The sequence below is a fragment of the Mytilus californianus genome, unplaced genomic scaffold (assembly GCF_021869535.1).
Source record: "Mytilus californianus isolate M0D057914Y unplaced genomic scaffold, xbMytCali1.0.p SCAF_5, whole genome shotgun sequence".
Classification (NCBI taxonomy): domain Eukaryota; kingdom Metazoa; phylum Mollusca; class Bivalvia; order Mytilida; family Mytilidae; genus Mytilus; species Mytilus californianus.
This window is the reverse complement of record NW_026262701.1, coordinates 60,337,093-60,363,989: the sequence shown is the minus strand read 5'-3', so window position 1 is coordinate 60,363,989 and position 26,897 is coordinate 60,337,093. Positions and strand designations below refer to the sequence as shown.

The 26,897-nt window shown below is 34.6% G+C and overlaps 1 protein-coding gene and 1 pseudogene across 2 annotated transcripts in view; one reads left to right on the top strand and one right to left on the bottom strand.

The window, feature by feature from the left end:
• Window positions 1-26,897, bottom strand: part of LOC127701157 (cytoplasmic dynein 1 light intermediate chain 2-like) — a 722,868-nt gene that overhangs the window by 314,237 nt on the left and 381,734 nt on the right. The gene's annotated exons all lie outside the window — the stretch shown is intronic.
• Window positions 7,356-9,397, top strand: LOC127702734 (uncharacterized; annotated as a pseudogene).

Genomic DNA, 26,897 nt, shown 5'->3' with positions numbered 1-26,897 from the left:
GCTCAACAGAAATGGAAAAGTTCAGTGCTGCAACTAGGCATTACTGGCATTTATGGGGGTCTATTGAACTAATAGATGGTGTTTTATATAAAACTTCACTAAAAGGAATAGGGTGGAAAATTATAAGCAATTATTGGTCCCAGCAAACCTTAAGGAAGAAGTGCTTAAAAATATGCACGACTCTGTTCTTTAAGGCCATCTTTTTAGAAAGAAAACCAAAGGCAAATTGTCCAGAAATTACTTTTGGTTTGAAATGAAAGAAGATGTAAACCTTTAGATAAGTCGCTGTAACTTATGTGGTGCTAATAAGCCACCTCCAAAGCATGCCAAAGCACCATTGGGAAATATGCTTGTGGGCGAACCACTTGATCGGCTGGCAACATATCTAATTGGTCCCTTCACGTAACCCCAAGAGGCATGAACTATACTTTGACAGTTTCAGATTACTTCACCAAATGGGTTGAAGTTTTTGCCGTGCCAGATCAAGGTTCCATCACTTGCGCACAAGTTATATTAAATGGGGTCATTTGCCGTTATGGTTGCCCCTTAGCCTTACATTCAGACAAGGGTCGCAACTATGAAAGCGAAACTTTCAAGGAGTTGTGCTCTCTTCTTGAAATAAGAAAGACAAAAACCTGTCCAAGAAACAAAATGCAATGGACAGGTAGAGAGATTCAATAGGAGTCTGATTTCCATGGTGAAATCTTACATAAAGGGTGAGCAGACTGGGTGGGACAGAAATCTAGACTGCCTTGCTGGCGCCTATCGAGCCACCCCTCATGAGTCAACTAGTTTGACACCCAATATGCTCATGCTCGGCAGAGAAGGCAGATTTCCACATAACTTGTCCAAAGAAAATGTATTAACCCACCAAGATAAACAAGGGGCGGGGGAATGTATATGGAAAGTCAGAGAGCGAATACAATGAGCCCATGCAGTTGCCCGAAAACACCTCCAGTCAAATTCTAAAAGAAGAAAAGACATATATGACACTAGGGCTAAACTGATATGCTACAGTGTGATGACCCAGTCCGGTGTCGAAACAAAACTAGAAAAGAGGGCATCAGCCCAAAATTGCAACCCTTGTACTTGGGACCATGTCTGGTCACCCAGAAATATAGTCCTTTAAATTATGAAATTCAATTTGGTTTAAATGGGAGAAAACGTGTTGTCAATCACGACAAACTAGAACAATTTACGGGAAAAAAAGTTCCCAAATGGATTTTACAAACCATAAAGAAGGCAGTCAAGACCCTAAATGATAAATCAGTTACATCACCATAAATGCCATATTATTAAATGACCCAATTAGTGATGTACATTTGTAATAGAATTAGTTTATTTGTGAAATGCAAACTGCATGCATTCTGTACATGTTATATAAATTTTGTCACTATGGTCATAGTGAAAACAAGGTTCATGGTGACCTTGATATGATTTTATCTTGATGTAGCCATGTCTACAGCCACCCTTAATATTGCCCCATAAATAAAAAAAAGTGTCTGTTTCAAATATAATGAAACACCCAAAGAGAATTTAATTAAATTCTAATAAACTGACAGTGTTTTGCTAATGTACATGTATTACAGATCTTGAAAAGATCACATCCAATTGATGTAAATTGCTAATATATGTAGTAAGATTCTTTCTTTTTTTTATTTTTGTCTTACTGAGTTATTCAGTGTTCAATAGATAGTCTCAACTTAACCAGCAGTGTTGTGATGGAAACCAATCAATATTTTCTTACTATGTCAAATCAAGGATATCGCAACTTGGCGACCAACCAGTGTGTCAAACCTATAAAGTCCCAATTTTGTTACATGTCTGGTGACCGTTCTCTTATTTCTATCTTTGCAGATGTCTCACTACAGGGATCTTGCGAGTAAGCGTGGGTTAGCCTACAGGTGTATGAAATGTCTGCCAAGATCCAGTTATATTGAGGAGAAGGGCAGAGTGGAGGCCCACACATGGAAGCACCACATTTCCCCAAATGAAAGTCCATTTTTCTGATCACTATGTCTCTTTAGAGCCACCAGGGAGGGAGAGATAAGAAGGCATGTTATGACCTTTTCATTACATTTACTTCAGAAGAACAAGTTAATGGCCAGCAATAAGTTCGTTGGAGACGAGTACTACTTAAAGAAAAGTAGTAACCCGTATCACTTAACACCATTGGACCTGGTACCAATGACACATCAGGATAACCATGATTTCTGGAGTACCAAGAGGAGGAGGGTAGAGCAGCCTAAGGGACTACAGTCAGGTAGTGTGTCCTTATCTCCAGTCCACCTTGCTCCACTTCCAGTAGCTCCAGTCCACTCTGCTCCACTTCCGGCAGCTCCAGTCCACCTTTCGCCACATTCAGTAGCACCAGCCCAGACTTTAGATACCTTACTGTCATTATCCACATTATCAAATTAAAGTTGGGTTAATTCATCAACAGCATCACATACAGCTACTTCAGCAGCACCCATAGCCACTTCATCCAGCATGATACCACAGATGACCATATCACCGGAGTCTTTTAGTCAGTACCTCCCGGTTGATCTAACTGACTTATCAACAGGTCTTTATTCTCCTGAGCTGTCCTCACCCGCAAGAGTTATAGTTGAGAGGGACGCTCAGGAAGATGTAGAATACGTATTACCTCAGATAATTGAGGAAGAATTACCACCATCTTTAAATCTCCCCCTGTATACCCCACCAGTAGTTTTGTCTACCCAAAAGAGTGCATGTAATTCATTCAAATGTGATAGTACCATAAAAGTACTACTTTGTGCCGTTAAAACTTTGACAACAGCTCAGGAGACAACGTTCCAGCAGCTCCAACATTTTGATAAGACAATCTCATCCATAAGTACAGAAATAGCCTGTTTCAGGGGCCAAATGAGGCAGTACTTTGAAAGGCCACGCCCCCGATTCCAAAACCGTAGAAAAAACTTCAACCCTCGACCACAACCAAGATGAAATCCACAGTACAGAAGAAGAGTCCAGAACCTCCAGAAGAAAAACAGTAACTTTAGAACTTTAGACAATTGATGTATATTTTTGGCAATTATAGTAATTCTATGCGTGGTGTAGAGTAATTGATTATTTTCAAATTTCAAATGACATTTATCAAAAATTAAAACCAATTTTTCTTTCTAAAAAGTTAGATTGTTTGCATTATTCATACAGTACATAATTAAAGTTCTACTAGTAAAGATATAATTTCATTCAATTAATAGAATTTAGATCTTTTATAGCAGTTAGCAAAATAAATAATATCGACACTTTGAATTTACATAAGAGTGGAAACTCAACTACTTCAGTCATAATTTTACATTTTAATGATTTTCTTATATTTGCGCTTTGTAACATTGTGTCATGTAAAATGAAATAATATAATATTTTATTTTGAATAAGACATAACGAGTTGTATAGGTACCGTTTGAAAATGAATCAGATCTGACTCGGAGTATATCTATAGTTTTGAATTTGTATATTGTACAAAATAGTTTTATGACATTTGCGGGACGCTAAATGTTTTTGTTGGGGGTAAAATGTAAGGTGTAGGTCACGGTTTATATATATATGTATTAGTAAAAAGTCTAAATTGAAAACAACGTTCAAACCAGTTTTGGAGAGAAATCAGTTCTGCTACAAATTTTGGTTTGAATGGTTAGCATTTTCTAATAGTCTTTTATTTTTCATTGATTTAAGTAATTTTCAGTAATTTACCTTTGCAGAACTCAATTTTATTCAAAGATTTTCATTGTTCAGTAATTTTCTCATTTCATTGATTCACATTTCTTATATAAAACTTTTGGCAACATAGGATTTCCTTGTGAAGGGCCAAGGAAATATAAAACCACATTTTTTTGTATATAACAGTTTCCTGTGAAGGTCCAGAAACCTGTTATCCTAGCACTTCTCCTGTGAAGGACTAGGAGGAAAGTTGTTATTATTCTATAGTACATTTTTGATAGGATTCCTAAGAAGGATCATTCTAGTATCAGCATACCCTGTGAAGGACCAGGATATTTCTGATTGTATATCATTGAAATTTATATTAAATAACTAGTAAAGTTTCAGATAAAGTTTCTCATTAAAACAAATAAATCCACATAGTCCATGTAAAGTAACTTATTTTGTTGTGTTTCTCCTTGTGCCGTATTGGCAAATTTAGTAATTTTTCTATTGCATAACCATATTATATTTGACACATTGGTTGGTACATTTCCACCACAATTTTTGTGATAGCACTGACTGTGAAGGTCCTGTCGGTGGCTTGGTGAATATTTTGAATAACTGAAATTCAGTTACTTTTTTGGTGTTAAATAGTCATATTGGCTGTGAATGGCCAGCCAATCTTTTGACTTGTAATTGACTGTGAATGGCCAGTCAGTGGACATTTTTTAGTGAAATTCTGACTAAGGTCAAATAGAAATGTACTTTTATGGTGATCCAGTCACAACATATTTCTGATTTTCTAATGACATTGTTGATGTTAAAGGTTCTATTGAAGATATACAAATAAGATAATTATTGTTCATTGACTATTGAATATCATACACAAGTTGAATAGATTATGGAAATTTTTACTCATTAGTTGCCTTTTGCTGTGCCTTCGGATTTCTTAGAACCACTATAATTTCATCAGGCTTGAGCTCATTCAAAGGTTTTAACCCAGTAGTCAGAAAATAATTTATTGATCAACCCCTAGCTCGCTACACTTTAAACAGACTTATTCAGAAGGGATATAGTAACGATACTGTTGTCAGGTCATTAAAGATGGCATTTTTTGGAATTAATATTGATTCACTCATAGGGTCTTTGCATCGGAAATAAACACATTTATTCTAAAACCAGTTGTTGGCATGATACGGGTTATGTTCTTCTCATATATTTTATGATGGTATGATACTAAACCCCTAATGGGAGTGATTGTGCTTGATTTTCATATGATGGAGACATAATATTTCAAACAGTTTAATTGAGGTCTGAAGCTGACATGTCCGTAATTGCTATTCTGACATCGGACTCGGACTTCTTTTAAATTGAGCTTTACTGTGCGTATTGCTGCGTGTTTGTTTATTCTACATTGGCTAGAGTTATAGGGGAGGGTTGAGATCTCACAAAACATGTTTAAACCCGCCGCATTTTTACGCCTGTCCCAAGTCAGGAGCCTCTGGCCTTTGTTAATCTTGTATGTTTTTTTAATTTGGTTCATTTATATGTTTTGGAGTTTAGTGTGACGTCCATTTTCACTGAATAAGTACACATTTTTGTTTAGGGGCCAGCTGAAGCCCGTCTTCGGTTGCGTGATTTTCTCGCTGTGTTAAAGACCTGTTGGTGGCCTTGTGCTGTTTTCTGCTCTTTGGTCGGGTTGTTGTCTCTTTGACACATTCCCCGTTTCCGTTCTTAATTTTATTGGTTGCAGACTCACAACAAAATTTGAAATAACGCTAATTTACACGAATTCCAACATATAGATTTGTTATAGATAATGCAGCCGAGGTGTGTCAGAATTGATCAAATGTAAGACCGACCGTAGGGAGGTCTTTCTTTTGGCAATCCTGACACCATGAGGTGTGTAAAACGACAAGAAAAATCTTGAAATATGCATTATCTGACTTATATACCGTCAAAATATTATTTTCTGTAAATATTTGTATATGCCCGTTTACGAATCGTATTATGGTATACCGTTGTCCGTCCATCCGTTCGTCGTCGACATATCGGACAATAATTTAAAAACGCTATAGCCAATTTTCATGAAACTTAAGTGAATTGTTTATATCTATTGACGTAAGCTCCCTTTCGATTTTTATAATTTTAGATTTTACGTTTCCCACTTTTATTCATAAAAAGGGGGAATTTTCAAGTTTTAAGGCAATAACTCAAAAATGCTTTGAGCAGTTTTCATGAAACTTTGGTGACTGGTTTATATCTATTAAAATAAGCTCCCTTCAGTTTTTTTTATAAATATCTGATATGACATTGAGGAATTATAGATCTTTATTCGTTGAAAAAGCGACGGGCGTATCATGCGCTCATGGCGCAGCTCTTTATTAGGAATTGTATCCTATTTTACCGATCATATTGAAGTGGGATATTCTTTTCTTCAGCGTTGAGGTATAAACACGCCCCACGGCTAATTTTCAATGTGAAATAAAACTCACTAATTAATCCAGATATAAACGTTAGAAATCAATGTCAAGTTTCGATATAAATGTTACAGTAATTGCATGAAGTAAGGAGCAAACCAATTATAGGATGATGAAAAATACAGGTAACTTAAGTAATATATCATATAAGCTATATAGAGGAGGTGCTACATATTTTTTCTCTTTCTTTCACGATCTTTTTATCATGGAAAAGCAGATTATTTTTTCAGCAATTTTTAACGAACTTTTCAGAATAATTGTTTTCTCTCTTATGCCTGGCAATACATTTTTTCTTCTTCAAAAATTGAGAATCAGGATCAAGTGCTAACCTCATTGGTCAATTTACTTAGGCGGAAGTACATGTGATTCTGTCTCATTTGTTTAATATCCACTTAAGAGAGCGGACGTGTCCTGACTGCTAAGGCCAGCCGTGATACTTTAATTTAAAGTGAAGATATATATTTTTAATTTTAAATGGCAAGAGGCCATATTATATTAGAATGACAAGAGGTCAATTAAAAATGGCAAGAGGCCATATTATATTAGAATGACAAGAGGTCAATAAAAAATGGCAAGAGGCCATATGATATTAGAATGACAAGAGGTCAATAAAAAATGACATGAGGCCATATGATATTAGAATGACAAGAGGTCATATAATTTGAGATATAATTGAAGAATAATGGCAAGGGCCATGATGTATAATTTGAAAAACAAAAAAATGACCAGGGCCAAGGAGATATAATAAATTAATAGATAGGAAAAGCCCGACACGAGGTCGAGTGTGAAAATAAGTAATCAGTAAGGGCCAATATTTTTTAACATTTGTATTTTATATTGTATTACCAAACTGGTTGATAAAATATGTTCATTTTCCTAGTTTTTCAAGAAATTTAAAGAAGTATTAAGAATGTTATGGCAGTTCAAAATTCCGTCGTGGCGAAGGGTGTACTCGACACGTGTCATCACGGATTTAATTAGAGAGTCATTGTTGAATTGAATTCTGGGATTTAAAAATGATATATACGATTTTAAAGAAAAAAAAAAATACTTGTTCGTTTTTTCTTTTAAAGATTTTAATGAAAAAGTACATTTGCCTTTGTTAGTTAATTGTGTAGTGGTACTCCAAATAGCGGAGGAAAGATATATATATTGCCTAAAGGGGATTTCCCTCAGCAGGTGCGCGACGTCATGTGATGTCTAGACTAGTGTGTACAGTTGTGTAGATAGTTGACATGTGTGTTTATTTTTCAGATGGTTTTACCCACATGTTGAAACGAAGACACTCATTAAATGGGATAAGGCTAGTGGCAGCTATCAAAAGAGGACTACCACAGAGCTTAAAGGAGTTTGCCCGTTTTCAAAAAGATAACAAATTAAATGATTTATCCATGGAATATCTGAGGCAGCAGGTTTGTTCTATTCACCTTTTCATTGTTTGACACGTTTTATCTTTCTTATTATTGTAATTCGTTTATAGACATGCAATCATAGGTAACTAAGTCAAGTGTTTTGTAATAAAATAAATGAGTTTTATTTAAAGTCGGCAAGGTTAGTACAAGTAAAATGAAAGCTCTGTTGAGTTTGTAACTGACGTTTTTATTTTAAATTGTTGAATAGGGTGAAGAACAACAAGATTAACTTCAATTTTCTGATAGAGATGATACAGTTGAGGAAGCTAGGTGGGCCACACATTGTTTAATACTGTATGCAAATGAATACAGGCAACCTAGTGGACAAGATTTAACCCAGTCGCAAGATCAAGTAAGTCATTTCTACGTCTTGCATTTTGAATGTTATGTCTTGGCTGGCAGATAAAAATTTAACCTGTTAGATTTTACACATAAAAATTACACATTGATTTGGATGACAAAAAATTAAGCTTAGAAGTCAGAAGACAAAAAAATGATCAAACTAGAAATCATTTCTAAATAGGAAAAGAAAGATGCATAATATGTGCCAATGAGATTATAACATAAGGAAGTAATTGAACAACGCCATCATCTTGGGTCTTTGTGTTGCCTTCAATTATGAGCAACAACTTGTACCGCATAACAAGCAATATTTAGCTGAAATGTAAATTGTCTTGTTGGTAAATACATAATTACTACTTTAGATTAAAAAATCTGTTATTGACTACTTTTAATGCAGTTTTTTCTAATAACTCAATCACAAATTCTGTTACGTTTTCCACACTAGTTGTGAATCCAGGTATTAGTTTTATTCTTATAAATGAAAATATTGATAACACTGACGTAATTTACACAGAATTTTGATATTAATATAGATTCACTGATGTTACTTAATGTGTGTTAATATTGATGGTTTTGTTTTTGTTTTTAAGACCCCCACAACTAGTGGTAATCCAGTAAATTTGCAGAGAAGTGGTGACAATGTGCAGAGTAGTGGCATCAATGTGCAGAGCTTTGTCTGCAAGATAATCCTAGTAATTCACTCATATTACTTACTTTGGAGGAACTTTCTAAAGCTGCAAGACAGGTTAATCATAATGATGCTGATACTTTTGAAGAGTTAACACGTCAGGCAAATCGACATCAATTAAAATTAGACATCTCTTCTTTGTGTTTTTCTGTGTTGGGTGGTAATTAGGCTGGGGATGAGATCACTAAAGCTGTATCAATGTGTTTATAGGAAAAGCAACTCGAGAAGTTTGAGAAAAGGGAAATTACTACTCCAAAAATTGTAGATTCTGGAATATGTCAGAGAGGTGCTTGTTTGTTTTGCGTTAGTACAAGTCATCAGATAAGAGACTAACAAAATGAAGGCTGCAAAGGGGAAATAATGTTTTTAGTACCTTTTTATATTTTCAATTAGGGAATTATTTAGAATTATCATGGTTTTTATTTTACTTTATTTGAAATGTCTTCATTTACAATTCAAGGGTCACTGATACCCTAGTGGTTCTACATGTTCCACGTGGATTGTAGGTGAAGGGATTTCTCCTTCAAGTGCTCTTATGTATGTTGGTTCTTGGATATAGTAGAGAGTGTTTTTATTTTCCTCTTCTGAATAGTAAAACATTAGGAAGTTTAAATTCATTCAACATTCATGTTACGGAATGGGAAATGGAAAGTGGTTTTAATCCCACAAAGGTACAAGTACGTCAAAAACCAGCATAGGTAACACTTGGAGGTGAAATTCCTTCGCTTACAACACACATTGGGTCTGAAAATATTGAATCTGTATTTAAAGAACAAGCTGACTATTCTAGTTTTAACAAAGAGTGAAAGTAAATCTAAATCGTCATCTAGCCTTAAGATTGGGGAAGTTATTTCAAGTATTTTTACAGTAATATTCATTTGTACTTGTACATGTAGTTCAATTTTTTCAACTGATAACTAACCATCATTATGCTAAGTTTAATGAGAATAATTGAAATTGCAGGAGTTATTCAATTTAAAATTTATAAAATACTTGTGCATGAACTTTTTGATTCTTTGTAATGTATAATTATGCTATTTGTACAACCTTTGTTATCTAATAAATTATATTAAGAAAGAAGAAATGTTTTATTTTGAGTTTTGGGAAGAGGCATTACAAATGGATTGGGCCTTTGTAATTTAGATTGGGTTTCATCCTCAGTAAGTCTGTAGAGTTTCTGCTACCCACAACTTAATGCAACTGTAGCAAGAAGATATTGGACACTGAGGATATGGTCATAACCTCATTGGTCAATTTACTTAGGCGGAAGTACATGTGATTCTGTCTCATTTGTTTAATATCCACTCAATGAGAAGGCAACCGTTTGACAGAATGGGCAACGTTCGTACTATATTGTCTGTTTATAGTCTGTTCTTGTAGTTAATTTAATCCCCCCTTCTGTTTATAGTGTTGGTAGGGTACCAAAATGGGATATACAGCATTGTATGTGAAATATTGAGTTATTTTGTTTTTAAATATTTTCAATGCAGAGGCACCTCAAGTCCTTATAGACTTTGATATGTATTGCCCATCATAATGGGCGTTGAACAATAGAAATCCTGAACCCTATTTGCTAATTTACGACATATACTTGATTGGTTTGTTTTACTAAATCATTGGGTTTTTGTTGGCTTAAGACGTTGTTCGGAATCCGTAGTAAAGGTATATTCCCATTTTGGTACTACAGGATTGTTCGATATCATCTCGCATCAGTTCCCCTGTAGAGTTTCTGCTACCCACAACTTAATGGAACTGTAGCAAGAAGATATTGGACACTGAGGATATGGTCATATACTCCCTTCTTTTAAAGAACGCTGTCCCCTATCTAAAATAATAGAGTAAATGTTATTTATTTCAGCCTAATAAACGGGGGAAAAGATTGTTTTTGCCCAAACTTAAACCCTTCTTTATTTGTTGTTTGGTTTGTTGTTTTTTTCCATGAAATTAACATTCGATTTCGGCTTGTCTTCAAGAAAAAATACCTCTTCTCTCTATCTGGCCATACTTGATGCAAGTTGTCAATAATTACATCTATGTCATTTATTTCTTCGTTCGCAAATCCTTCCATCTAAGATTTCCGCTTTAAATATTTTACCGCATCTCGAATAATATATGTTTATGCATGTAGTTTCGCTCAAAGAAAATTTTGTTTTGAAGAACTTTATCAATTTTAAAGTTTTAAATCCCTCCGACATTTAAGAGTTAGGTCAGTTTTCGCATTCTTGTATTTCAAGATTAGAATAGAAAAAGAAACTAAAACTAAAACTAAACATATAGCCTGTTGTTCAGTGGTTGTCGTTTGTTGGTGTGGTCCATAGGTGTTTCTCGTTTCTCGTTTTTTATATAGATTAAACCGTTGGTTTTCCTGTTTGAATTGTTTTACACTAGTCATTTTGGGGTCCTTTATAGCTTGCTGTTCTATGTGAGCCAAGGCTCCGTGTTGAAGGCCGTACTTTCACCTATAATTGTTAACTTTTTATACATTGTGACTTGGATGGAGAGTTGTTTCATTGGCACTCATACCACATCTTCTTATTTATATGTATGGTTGTATAGGCTTCTATTCATCCGAAAAATAATCTTCTCTTCGAGAATGAAATCAAATCCAAACTGAATATTACAACTTTACTTAATGTAAAGAAAAACATGAAAATCACAGTTTGAAAGTGATAAATGTATTACGAGGCCTCTTAGACGGTGTAGATCATTTCGCTTTACAGAAATTAAACGTCTCAAAAAAGAAGAAATGAATGAAAATGAATGAGTTAAAAAAAAAAAAGAAAATATTCCTTCCAAAAAATATCAGGTAACAATAAAATTCGTAATACGCTTTATACAATTAATATCCTAACCTGCTTGTTTTGATTTTTAATGATACAAAAATAATACCAATTGTGTTGGATAAATTATTTGCTTGAAAGCAAGTTATGATTAAATAGGCCTTTACAGTTTTATAGTTAGAATATATTTACAACTACTCGTCCAATCAAATGTCTGGAATTTTTTCTGTAAGTTAAATTCATTGTAGTATAGAATTTTTCCAAATTCTAATTAAGTAACTATGCATGGTTGAACACTAGGGTAATATTTTGTTGTATGGTGTTGTAATGAAAGTATTGCTCTTCAACTTCGTACTTTATTTTACTTTTTTAACTTGTTTGAATCGAGCGTCACTGATGCGTCATTTGTAAACTAAACACGTGTCTGGCGTACAAACTTTCAATCCTGTTATCTTTAGTGAGTATATTTACAACCACTGGGTCGATTCCAATGCCGGTGTAGAATTTAGCCCCGAAGGTAATCACCAGCCCATTAGTCAGTTTTTCTGTGTTGACATGATATATCATTTATATGGTCATAATTGTAAATTAGCTGTACACAAAACTTTGAATTTTTCGAGAAAAAAAACTTAGGATTTTCTACCCAGGAATAGATTACCTTAGCTGTATTTGGCAAAACCTTTCGGAATTTTGGGTCATCAATGCTCTTCAACTTCGTACAACATTTGGCTTGTCTTTTAACTGAATCGAGTCTTTTTGTAAACGAAACGAGTGTCTAGCGTACACAATTTTAATCCTAGTATCTGTGACGAGTTTATTAAGAAAATAAGTACAATGTATTTTGGAATAAAATTTAGTTTCCAAAATTTAATTAGTGTATGCAGTGACGTATTATATGCTTTCACAATAATTCTTATATATCCTACCAGAGACATATAATGCGGTATATGTCTCTCATCCTACCTTAAAAATCCTTAGTTTTTAAAATATATATAAAAGACAAAATACAACCATTTGAAAATTTAAAAGAATGATGATGGCGAATTTTTTTTTTATCAAGATTTTAAAGGAACCTGATTCCTTTCATCACGAATTGAAGAACTTGATAATTTCTAAAACATTGCGCCACATATACTTATTTTTTTTTATAAAATTATTTTACTATGAAATGAAAAAAAGTTCTCCAAAAATATAGCACTCAAACAGCTTTTATGCTAACTATGTCTGTTTTGGTTTATTAATTTTGTGCTCTAAAAATGTAAAGAAGGAATTTCGAACATCTCTTTATCTCAGCATATTACCTATACCAGCAGCTATCATGTTTTGTCCCCCTCGTGTTGTGCCAGGTGGATTATGTTAATGGTCACCGTCCGTTCGATCGTCCGTCCTTCCGAAACACATCAATACTCAGAAACCGTTTGACATACAACTTTCATACTTAGTAGGATTATTTGCTGTTTCATTTCTCTGACCGTGATAAAACATCAATTTTATTTACGATTTTTATGGGAGTTATGGTACTTTGATTTTTTTTGTTTATTGTAATAATGACACCTTGTGGGGGTATGAAAATGTGACACTATCTTTAAGTAGTATGACAATAACGCCTTATGAACGCAACACCTCTGAGACAATTTATTAGAAAGCTCTCATACTTGGTACTTTATAAAAATAAGGAGATTTGGTATGATTGCTAAGGAGACAACTATCCACCAAAATTCAAATGAAGTGGATTTAAGCAATTATAGGCAACAGTACGGCCTTAAAAAATGAGAAAAACACATACCGTATAGTCGGCTATAAAAGGCCCCGACATAAAAAAATATAAAATAACTCAATCAAGAAAACTAACAGCCTAATTTATAACAAAACAATTTACGAAAAACAAATATGACAGACATGAACCGACCACAACCACTGAAAAACAGGTTCCTGACTTGAGACAGGCACATACATAATGTGGCGGAGTTAAACATGTTTGTGAGCGCTCAACCCTCCCCTAACCTGGGACAGCACAACATAAAAACAAACTATAAAAATCAACTGGAACAGGCTAACTCATCAGATCGATACAAAGAAAAACAAATACACAGACAGGACGTGGCAGGGTATATATCCATACCTCATCCCTAACAACAAAAAAAGACACTAAGTACAGATCTGAGAGTACTCGCAGTTACTGACAGATATTTCAAAGCCAATAATAACTAATAAAAAAAATCATGTATCTAAGACTAAAATATCAATCAGTACACACCCAACATCCAATGAATTTAGTGTAAACACGTCATTAACAGTCAGAGAAAAACACGACTTTGTGCATTGTCAAAATATATGTATCAACAGATTGTAGTACCGTGAAAGTACATATGTGTAATATTTAGTATGGTTTTGATTTACTGATAACAAAATCAATATTTATACCAATAAAAACAATATTCAAAGATTTAATTACAGTGTTGAATTAGTAATCTTTTAGAATAAGTTTATTTAAAGTATTGATAAGTTTACCCGGATCGTATCTAAATTTCCGGGCTCGGTTAACAACATCACCGTAAAATTTAGGGTGTGCTATTCCGTTTGAAATAAGTTTTCTACAGGTACAGCCAAACTTGCTTGCCATCATATATGGTAGACCTGTTGTATAGCCATTTTCAATATGACCATGTTTAATTATATGGCCATTTTTTTTTTAGTATTGAGACAATTACACCTTTTTAACGCAACTACTCTGAGATTGTTACTGCAAGCTTTCATACTTGGAAATATTGTTTGCCATCATCTGTAGTTGACCATGTTATACCGTCATTTTGATCCGAGATTTTTAACGATGGGACTACGACTATTTTTGAAGTATTGTAAAGGTGTCACCTTGTGTACACAACTTCTCTGAAAATGTTTGACAGAAAGCTCTATTTTATGGTAGGATTGTTTGCAATTACAGGTATGTGGTTGACCATATTTACCGTCATTTTGATTTTACTATTTTGGTCGGAGTAATGGGACTTTTAGCATATTTTGACTATCGTACCACAATGACACATTGTCACACACATTTTTAATTCCTCATTTATACAGCGCGTGTGATATTTCGCTACAGCGTAGCAATCTTGTTCATTCTGGAGTCTGTGTTCTTATATAACCACCAATTTTTATGATGTTACTTTGGCAAGTTTCTTATCAGCATTTGCTGCATTATAAGCCCAAGATCTGGAAAATCATTTTCACATATTTGCAAACATTTGACAGCTATGATACTAGTGAGTAGATGTTACATTACATAAAACTCATTTTAACTATAACTTTAACTATCCTATCCAAATGTCCTATTAGTGATAATTTTTTCATTGTTAAAATCTGAATATTCTATTTTAAAGTGTTTATCGTCTGTAAGACTTGCCTTGCTAACAAACCTGAATCTGTCGATGTCAACAATGAGGTTCGAGAACTACCGTAAATGTCTGAAGACTTTGATTTTAAATGTAGTTTATATTTGTCGAATGCCAATCGAGAAGAACTACAGCTTAACTATACGAAAATATCAGTAATACGTCATACAGGGTTATAATATACCTGCATCTCTTGTATTATTGGCTCACATCGAAATCTTGAATGATTGATGTCTTACTGTGCAGGGTGATCGCTAGGATGGCTTGGTAATACATTTGCATTTCTATATGGTATTACGACCACCTTTCAAGTCTTTACTTGAATTTAAGTATTCAGTTGTATATATAATGTTGTATGAATAGATGAACAATCTAGATAAAGCCATCCCAAAGTCATCATTCCTGATAGTTAATTTGCGTTTTCCACGTATATATATATATAGTCCAGTCGATTTGTGAAACAATTGTTCAGATTGTGGTGAAAGCATCAAACTTTGCAGAGTTTAAGTTATGGTCATAGCAAATAGCTATGGACCCAATTCAGAAAAAACAAAATGGCTGCTCTGGGCGGCCATTTGAAAATGGCCTCATAAAAATTAATAATAAGTATTAACAAAATATACGAAAAATAAATGACGTTACTAATTTTGATAACCTTTGACATATTCATCACTAATGACAAGGAAAATCATCTGAGGACTTCACATATTGAAGTAATGGTGGCCATCTTGAATGGTGGCCATTTTGAAAACATAAATTTTCAACATTATTTGCTATTCTTATTAGTTTGCTATTTGCATTTATACTCATGTTTTTATGCATTTACAACTACTTTTGCAAATTATATGACTGCTGCTATTCATATAGGATATTCACAAGTGGTCAAATAAGGAATGCATATGTTGACAAAATAAATAATTTCTTTTACTCGCAGGCTTGCCTAAGTACTTTTTTCCTCAGAAAATAAAGTATATACAATATAATTTATGACCACTCTATGTCGAAAAGGAAAACAATGTTGATATTGAAATCACTGGAGCTGAAAAACCCAATGAATAAATGGCCCGGAAAGAATTTTGAGACGCCAAGCGAGGACACGTAATGATTTGCAATTCCAAGCAGATACAAACAGAGCAGACATAGACATTTGACCTGGTAATCAGCCCCTTGTTGTAAGCATACAAAGATGCTGCATATTGAATTAATAGTTTCTCTCATCATTCAACTTGGAACAGTTGAATGAAGGCCAGAAAAACTCCAAAATCACAAGGAAAAAGGTACTAATCCTGTCAAAAAAAACAAAAAAAAACAGACACAGTTGCGAAGAATCAACAAGAACAATGACTGTAGGGAGTGTTTTTTTTTTTCTTTTTGTTCATTTTTGTGGTGAGGTATTTGACGATCATTATGAAGCATCGACAATTATGATCGACAAACATTTGTGACAAAAAAGTATGTGACTGTCCACTTGAACTACAACCCATTGTTCTCTTAGCCAGACTCAGTGCTGGAGATTTAATATCACAGGACCAGATATCATGCTAAATGTTTGTTAAAATTGCACAACAAGGCAATAAGACAATAATTCAAAGGCACAGAAAGAAAGTCAGGGATCTGCTATCCATATATGGAATGGGGCTTGCCAAATTGATAGAATACATTGACAGCTCACAGTCTGGAACAGATATTGTTCTGATATTTGAGCTTGCTGATATCGGTAAATTGTACAATGTACGCCTTGAGCAAATCGGAGTTGTCATTGTAGGAATGATTAATACAACGCTTCTAAAAAAATTGGATACTAACTGCTATAGAAAATATGCAAGCAAACAAGAAAGGTAGCGTCGTTCTCCTGACGTTTAACGAATGTGTTGGAGAAGTTCCAAAACAGGCCATGTCTCCTAGTCGTGACGATGAAGGCCTTATCTTAGCCAAAGTAAATAGAATAGTTTGAATAGACTAGCTTGCTACTATAAAAAGATTTACAGGGGAATTTAATGAAGCCGTTCAACATGAATCATTTCAACAAACACAGAGACACGTGGCTCTCTATCTGAGGAGTAATAAGTTGCAGTTGTATCCTTTCGACGACGAGTTGCACAATTGAACTATAATAGCTGAGAAATGGTAAGTGCTGTCTGCGACTCAACTATATTACTGGACTGTGTCTCGATGTTTGGCCATCCTAGTATCATTCATACTAAGCAATCAATGTCTGTTGAACTGATTCATGTTGGCAGCTGTTATTGAATGTCCCTGTAAAGCTATTCTTAGTATCAAGCATATATCTTCAAACTATTTTGCCTGCTTTTGCTATGATGATGCCTTTATTTTCACGCTTTAAAGATGTGGCTTGTTTCAGAGCTTCACGAACACCTTCGTTTAAAATCAAGAGAACTAATCTATCTCGTTTGTAAGCTTGCAGATCGTCTATGGCAGCTACATTCCAATTTTTTAGATACGTTGTACCAGTTCTTCCTTCCATGACAACTCCAAGATGTTCAAGGCGTGTACTGTCCAATTTAGAGTGATCGGCAAGCCCAGACCGTGTGTCATTGATGTATTTGATTATATCGGAAAGCACAATTCCATGGAAAAGAACTCCTGGTTTTCTTACTGTGCCTTTTATTCTACCTATTTGCCATCTTGTCAAGTGTTATCAAACATTATTAGGCATGATACTTGGCCTCCTGTAATATTACATCTTCAGCACTTAGTTTGGCTAAGAGAACATTGTCTTGTAGTTCAAGTGCACAGTCACGCACTATTTCTGTCGATTATAAATCACGATACATCGTGGATATCGTCAGATACATCATCAAAGAAACAATACACTGTAGTCATTGTTCTTGTTGATCCAGAACCACTTTACTGTGACTGGTTGTTTTCTTTTATCTTTCAACCGACAACTTATCTTCAACTTCAGAAGTATGTTTTCGCTTTTACTGATGAAATATTTTGAGAACTGGACATTTGTTTCGACAGGATTTGTGACATTTTGCCTTGTGATTCTGGAGTGTTTCTACAGTTACATAGTCTTCATTCAACTGTTTCAAATTGAGTGACTGGACAATCAATTCAATGTGCAAAATATTTTTATGCTTGCATCAAAGGACTGATTACCAGCTCAAATGTCTTTGCCTGTTCTTTTTGTATCTGTTTGGCTTTGCAAATCCTCTCATGTCTTCTCTTGCCGTTTCACACATTCTTTTCAGTCCATTTGTCCATAAGCTATTAGTTATTCAGCTCTAGTGATTTCAATATCTAGCTCTGGTGTTTTTGAAATCTACAATTTTGATCCTTTTCGACAAAGTTCAGTCATAAATTATATCATTGATACGTAAACTCTGTTGTAAAAAATACTTAGTCAAAATTGTAAGTAAACATGTTCATGCCTTATCTGACCTTATCTGTATATTGGTGAATATACAATGTAAATTAGCAAAAAAAAGTATAGATGCAAACATTGAATTATAAAAATAGCGAATAATGATACATTGGAAATTCAGGTTTCAAAAGGGCCTTCATTCAATATATCTGAAGTCCTCAGATGATAGTCCTTGTCATATGAGATTAATATATCATGTGTTATCAAACGACTGGACTATATGGGAACCCTTCTGCAACAAGCGCGTAACTAATAAAATGTAAACGTCAAAGTGAACACGGTTACCGATGCATATGTGTAAAGGCAATATTAAGTTGTAGATGTGGGAGACAATGTGATAGAATATGATAGACAGAGACAGCTATTGTAGACCTCATGTAGAACTCATGTATTGTGTAATATTTTTAACGGCAATTGAGAACATTTCGGCAAATGATTTCCTTATGACATTACTTGTATGATATGATACTCATTATGTCTGCAATCAAGATTTTTTGAAAGTTGATTCAGATAAACAATATAAACAAAATGATTTACCCTCCAATCAGCCAACTATTGTACAAATAACAGGTACACTAATAAATGTTTGCTTTATTTGTGCTTGTAAAAATAAAGTCTCCTGTTATCCCACTTCTAGGTTGAGTAAACGGTAATATTGATATTGCCTTTTGCGACAATTATTCAGATTTTAACAATTAAAGTTTCAAGTGTTGGGTGTAAATTTCAGGATAAGAACAATATATGTACATTGTCATACAATATAAAATTCATTTGTACTCGCTACGAAATAGGAGAAAAACTCGGCGGGCCTCGCTTTTCGTCTGTTTCTAAATCTCATACAAATATTTTCCAACAATGTACATATATTGCATATTTATTTTCACCGAAATTATGACTTTGGAGCTATACCTATTTTGTATTTAATATTTCAAGATTTTTCAAGATGGCCGCCATTCCATATGGTAACAATTCCATAAATTATGTTCAACAAGACAATTGGTATAAGCACTATCACTGATTTTATCAGGTTTCATGTCAATATCTTCTCTGATCAAAATTTCATTAATTATTTAAGGAATTTATAGAAATCAAACGTCCGGCATTTCAAAAATGGCTGCCTCTCCCGCCAATTTCGACTTTCAGACTGGGTCCATAGCTGAAAATGTTTTCCATGACATATACTACTACTGTGCTAGATTTCATGCTTTTACCACAATCTGAGCAATTTGCCAAAAATCTGCACAAATCGACTGGACCAGTAGTGATATTACTCCTTTTGCTGTGTATGTTTAAAATATGACAGTAAGTTCACTAATCTACTGCTCAGATGCTTTCAATGTGAAGATTCCATAGGTTTGTACCAAAATATGATGCCCGTGTCGCCTAGCTTAACAATGACATGAAACCAGAAACTTAAGAAAAAAATTGTATCTTTATAGATTAAGGGAATATACCATTGGTGGTAACAAAATTGTATTTTTTAAGTTCATTTCACCAGTTTATTTCCGTCGCTTTTACCTAAATATTCTAAGCTGAAAAATCTACGTGTATATACTCTTTCCAAGTATTGCACTATTGTATTGACGTCATTTAAACATGGTGATCGTGTCAATTTAAAAGTTTAACCATACATTAACAGGGTTATTCCACAAAGATTTATGAACATTATCCTTTGTAGAATTTGCTGTTCGTGCAATATATTATTGTCCACGGTACAACAAACAACAATACTTGCACAATAACGCAAATTTTCAGATGTTACCAAGCTTTCGTATGTATAGTGCAGAGAGAGACTTTCTTTTGGCGTACATATTCTTTCCTGTTTCAATATAATATGATGATATTGGGTTTCTGATATACAACACACATATGTATTTGAATTAATGTAGATAATATGAGAGGATAATTTCACATATTCCTGTTTCTACGTGAATTAAAATTCTATCAACCTGATAATATGCCGGGTGGCCAGTAAAATGTACTTAGTATTTGATCGTCCTTTTTATAATTTCCATATCTTTACCTTTTATGACGGCAAAAAAATCTGAATCTTATCAATTTATGGCCATGATTTGACTTGACAAACCAATCATGCATCATTTTACCGGTATTATCTTAGTAGGATTTATTTCACTATCCCTTCTTGGTTTTCAAGTTCAATCATTCACTGACAACAGCTTTGATGAGGATTCTTCACCGATAGGTAAGATTCCTTTTTTTCCATTCTCATTTAATTAAGTAGTCTCCAATGCATGGAAAATACGTCAAGTTAATTTTTTATAAGAAAGCAAGAATTGTTCTACTATAGATTGTACCAAGCAGTCTTAATGTTCGTCGGATGGGGACGTTAAATCCGAGGTCCCGAGTTCAGGGAGTATCACGTTCTTTGCACGTTAAAGATCCTTCTCAACAAGCTCTTTTTGAGTGGTCCATAAGAGTCCGGTTGTTTGGCAAAATTATTTCAAACTTGTTTTGGCTTTGATATATTTTTCTGTGGTTTATTATTTAACTATTTGGTTATTTGGTTTTGATGGTCTAACTTTTGTCTAAAATCTGTTAGTATTCATACTTTGATGAGCTGAGCCTTTTTTCAATTAATATTTTGATAGTGTGTCCTTTTATGTCGTATTGTTACACCACTGTCTCAGGTTAGGGTGAAAGTTGGCGCCAGATAAAACTTCAAACCCGCTGCATTTGTTTGCACTTGTCCTAAGTCAGGAACCTGATGTTTAGTGGTTGTCGTTTGTTGATGTGGTTCATAAGTGTTTCTTGTTTCTCGTTTTTTATAAAGATTAGACCGTTAGTTTTCCTGTTTGAATGGTTTTACACTAGTAATTTTGAGGCCCTTTATAGCTTGCTGTTCGGTGTTGAAGGTCGTACTTTGACATATAATGGTTTACTTTTACAAATTGTGACTTGGATGGAGAGTTGTCTCATTGGCACTCATACCACATCTTCTTATATCTATTATCTTCTTATTCAAACTTTATAATAACATTAACAGTACCAATTTTACTGCATCAGATGCGCATTTCGAGAATAAATGTCTCTACAGCCAAAATATTTGAAAAACCAAAACTTATGCAAACGTTGAAGAGCTTATCAAACAAAAAAGGACCTTAAATATAGTCAGATCATGACAAGGAATCAGAACTTTGCATGACGGAGAAATTGTCATTACTTTTTCGAATAACGTAGTTGAACATTAACAGCTATTTCATGAAACCAATATGATAGCAATGTTTTGAAACTAAATAAAGGCAACAGTAGTATGCCGTTGTTTAATAGTCATAAATCGATTAAGCGAAGACAAATCCGGGTCACAAACCAAAACCGAGGGAAACACATCAACTATAAGATGAAAACAACGGAACAACAGAAATAGTTATCAAAGGTACCTGGATTATAATTTAATACGCCAGACGCGCGTTTCGTCTACATAAGAATCATCAGTGACATTCAGATCAGAATAGTTGCAAACAAGTACAAAGTTGAAGAGCATTGAGGACCCAAAATTCCAAAAAGTTGTGCCAAATACGGCTAAGGTAATCTATTCCTGGGATAAGAAAATCCTTAGTTTTTCGTAAAATTCAAAGTTTTGTAACAGGAAATTTATAAAAATGTCCATATAATTGATATGCATGTCAACACCGAAGTGCTGACTACTGGGCTGGTGATACCCTCGGGGACGAAACGTCCACCAGCAGTGGCATCGACCCAGTGGTGTAAATAGTTATCAAAGGTACCAGGATTATAATTTAATACGCCAGACACTGAACTGCAACAAAAACAAACGCCAACATATATAGAAACGGATGTAATACTAATCATGGTGGACTGGATAATGGCCCTCATAGAATCTTGTGATTTAGAGGGCATTTATTACCTCCACTGTCGAATGTACTAAATTAACAAATAACATCCGGGAAACTGTGTTTTTTATGCTTGTTTTTAAATTCGGACTTTAAAGTGATGAAGTATATATATATCTGCTACTGTTGAACAAATATTTAAAAGCGATTGCTTTATCTGTTTATTGAATATTCAAACTGTCTTTCGTTCGTCGCTTTGATAGCTTACTAACCCTTAAAGACAGATGCCCGCTTTATGTGAAGGTGGAGTTTTGAGTTTTCCCTTTTGATTTAAGATATGTTTTCATAGGGTTGGTATTGTTCATTCTGTGGTTTTATTAGTTGTTTCCTCGTTAACAATTTTGACGTTTTAAGTTGATGAAACTTGCGCATTCTTTATTTATGTATTTGTGATGCATTGATCTCTTGAATTTATGTAGATTATCGTTAGTCAAAGTCTGGTTTCATTTCAGTACAATTTGCTGCATTTTTAATTGTTAACTTTTAGTTGATTTCAGTCATAGCTAAAAAGATTTCAGAAGATAGTTGCACAAGCACGAGAAAATTGAAAACAAACAAAATAAAGGCTCTGAATAATGCATGGTTCTTATTGCGACAGATCTGGGTCTTTGTAAAATTCCTGTAAACATACTAGTTCAATAAAACATTTATGAATGTATTACTTATCCTCCTTTATATAAATGATGATGCCAAGGGGATTGCCTTCAGAGACTAGACGATGCTCTAGAAAATCATGCTCATTATGTCTGGTATTTCTCTGCTCAACGACAGCCTCTATTTGGCTATGGGCAAGTTTCAATATACTACTATTCAACGGGTAGAGTTGTCCTTCTAATTGTATTTGTTATCATTATATAAGGATTCATTATTCTGTCTACCACATTCTCTTAAATGTTCATTGAGTACTTCTTTTGTGTATTTTACAGATAACTGTACCAACTGTTGGTATGGGTGTGATCAAATGACCGGTAATTGTTCTGGAAAGTGTAGCCATGGTCATTACAGTAACAAATGCGAAAAGGAATGTCCATCCTGCTATGATTGCAATAAAACTACCGGAGACTGCACTGCATGCCGAAATAGACACTATGGATCAAGGTGTGAATATAAATGTCCAGAACATTGTATGGTTGGATGCTACATTTCTGGGAAATGCTATGTTTGTAAGGAAGGATATTGGGGAACATACTGTAATATTACATGTCCTTCGCCCCATTGCAGAAATGGATGCGAAAGAAATACTGGAAATTGTACATCCTGGGGTTGTTACAGTGGATTCTGGGGAAATGAATGCAATAGAACTTGCCCTCACAACTGCGGATACCCTGATGGTAACGGATATTGTCATCAACCGCACGGTACGTGTCAGACATGTGAATCGGGATACAGTGGAAGTAAATGCACTGAACGCTGCAATTATGAAAAATGTAGTTTATGTCAATTTGATGTGACCACGTGTTACCATTGTCTTGATGGTTGGCATGGTGACCATTGTGATAAGAAATGCCCTTCCCATTGCAGCACGAAAAGCTGCTTGCAGCATACTGGAAAATGTCGCAAATGTCAAAATGGTTTTTACGGTCCATACTGTGATGGCATATGTCGCACCACATGTGACACATGCTCTGATGCCTTTACATGTGACTCGTGTAAACCTGGTTTCCACGGTGAAAATTGTCAACAATCGTGTGAAAACAATTGTAAAATCTGTCAGCGTGATGGAAAATGCAAAACGTGTAAGAATGAGTACTTTGGTGTTGGGTGTAGTTGTCGGATTTCGGAATGTACCAATATTACAAATGACGTATGTACTGAATGTAAAAATAGTACTGGTTGGTATCCTTTTAGAAATGGTTGCTGCCCTTGTAGCGAACATTGCATAAGTAATTACTATGGGCCACTTTGCAATCAAACGGGTTGTATAAATGGGTGTGCACAAAAATACTATGGTGATCACTGTATAGATACTTGTAGCGATAATTGCGCCGAAGGTAATTTTTCAACTTGTAATAATGAAACGGGGTTATGCGAAAAGGGATGTAAGCATGGATGGCATCTTCCTAGGTGTGACTTCAATTGTTCCTTATTCTTCCCACACTGCAAAGAGTGCTACGAATATACGGACAGAAACAATGAGAATCCACGAGCTACTTGCCATATATGTGAATCTGGATATTATAGTGAATTTCTTACAAGTTTCTGTAAGCCTTGTGAAAATTGTATTGATGACGAATGTGATGGTGCAATAGGTTTCTGTACTAAAGGTTGTCGTCAGGGTTGGTATGCTCGAAGAGCTAGGTATCTCTGCGAAAATTATTGCAGTGAGAATTGTGCAGATAAAATATGTGACGGCATAGGTGGTGCATGTATTAATGGGTGTGTCTTAGGGTTTTATGGAAAGCACTGCGAAACTGTATGTCCTAAAGAATGTCTTAATGCTAAATGTAAAAATTCGACTGGAGACTGTACGTTTGGCTGCAACTCGGGGTTTTATGGTTTCAGGTGTAATTCTTCGTGTGAATCAAGATGTGGACACCAAGGATGTAATCAAGAAAATGGTCACTGCAAAGGTATACAAATAATTCATTCATTCTATGTTTATCACTATGTTTACTTAGTTTCGACTACATGACTTGATATCATGCCAAAGAAAATATAAAACACGCTGGAATGCTAAAAATGAATCAATAAGTGGTTGTGTAAGGTAGGATGAAAAAGAACTGCATTTCAATGTCCCCGACCACCACATATATTTATCTGGTCAAGAGCAATAACTCCAATAATGCATTTGTTCTTTTGAACTTTTTCCTACAAATCCGACAACAAATATAAGCGTGAAAGCGCCTACAATGAAATTGTAGCTGTCTATAAAAGTGGCCCGAGTTGTCTTTAAATTGGCCCGAGTTGCCTTAGCCCGATTTGCCTTTGGGTCCAAGTTGTCCCGATTCCACCTCAAGCTGCCAAGATGCCATTTTGTATCGATATTTCTTTGAAATCCCGTTGTTCAACTATAGAAAAACATCATAGGAGTTAGTCTTTGTTTTGAACCGACGGTTTATAATTACACTTTGAAACGACGCAAGATTTAAATGCTACCTGTAAGTGTAATTGTAATCCTAATCGTAGGTGTATGTCAGTTTCCGCAAATGTCTAGTAATAGCAGATGTATACAATTTTTATTTTTTTAGTTTACACTGTTTTCTAGAAGTATCATTTACACTAAGATTGATATGAATTTTATTACATATCATATGGAACACCAATACAGTCGTTTAACACACAATATACTAGTACATTTTCAATAATTAGTGAGTAACAGGACAGACTCTGCAATCTTCCATCACATTAAATTGACACCAGATACCGGTACTAGTATTACATAAATTATTCCCTAGCTCGTCCAGGATTGATTAAAATTATAAATTGTATAAAACTGTTGCGGTCCACAAGAGTACAACGTAAGTTTGGGGTATCTATATACACTGCATTTTTTTTTATGTTTCCATAATTTTACTACAATATGTTTAATATTTTTGAAGGCTGTGTCAGTGGCTTCCATGGTAACCTTTGTAAACAGAAATGTAACAGTACATGTGAATCTGGTTTATGCGACTTCAATACTGGGTTCTGCTTGCATGGATGTATGACTGGTTGGGAAGGAATATTTTGTGAAGGTGATTACATCAAAATTTTAATTCGGAGGGGTAACAGAGCTTTTTGCGTTACAATATGAATAAATATAGAAACATTGTCGATAGAGTACTTCCGTGATGTAACATGTACTTGATCATGCATTTTAGTCAATGATTAATATTTTACTAGTTATTCAGGGTAAACAGATTTCAAGCATACGCCTTTTTATTTCTTCTACTTCATAGCTAAATAACTGAGTGACAGCATAGTATTACGTGGTTTTTGCTCATTTGTATATATTACAAGACTGTCTAATATATCAGTAGAACATGCTTCAACATTATTATATGTATGATTGCATACTACGTGTTCGATTTTTTCAGTTAGCATTTCGACTACAACTGTTTCCAGTTCATTGTCAGCAGGCATAATTGTGGTTATCGCTATACTTTCTGTCCTGGTGATCATCTTACTGGCAACGCTGGTTCGTGTTTGGCGTATTCGGAGAAGGTATGCATACTTTAGAAAGACTCCACTTGCATTTGGCAATTTTTCAGTCACAGATAACTTAGTGGACAATGCATATAAACTCATCATAGATACCAGGCTTTAAATGGTGTGTACGCCAGACGGGCGCCAGACGCGCGTTATGTCTACAAAAGACTCATCAGTGACGCTCGAATAAATAAGTTAAAAAGACCAAATAAAGTTAAAGAGCACTGAGGATCCACACTTCCGAGAGGTTTAGCCAAATACAGTTAATGTAATCTATTCATTTGGTAGAAAATCCTTAACATTTCGAAAGATTCAAAGTTTTGTAAAACAGTTAATTTATATATAATGATGATGATTCGTGTCAACACAGTATCAATGATGATTCGTGTAAACACAGTATCAATGACGATTCGTGTCAACACAGTATCAATGATGATTCGTGTCAAAACAGAAGTGCTGACTACTGGGCTGGACGAAACCTCCACCAGCAGTGACGTATGAATACGCCGTTTTTGTCTTCTATCATTATAACTGAGCCAGAATCAAGCGTTTTTCATGGATTTATTTGTGTTATAAATGATGCATAATGGCTTGGAGATTATATATCTGCGCATTCCATCTTTCTTTCAATATAACAGAAATTATGGCAATGTTACACAGCAACAAATTTTTATATGCAACTAGTGAGTTACTTTTTACATATTTGGAGAGAGCAAGATACAGGATGAGCTTTACTCCTCCACACGGAA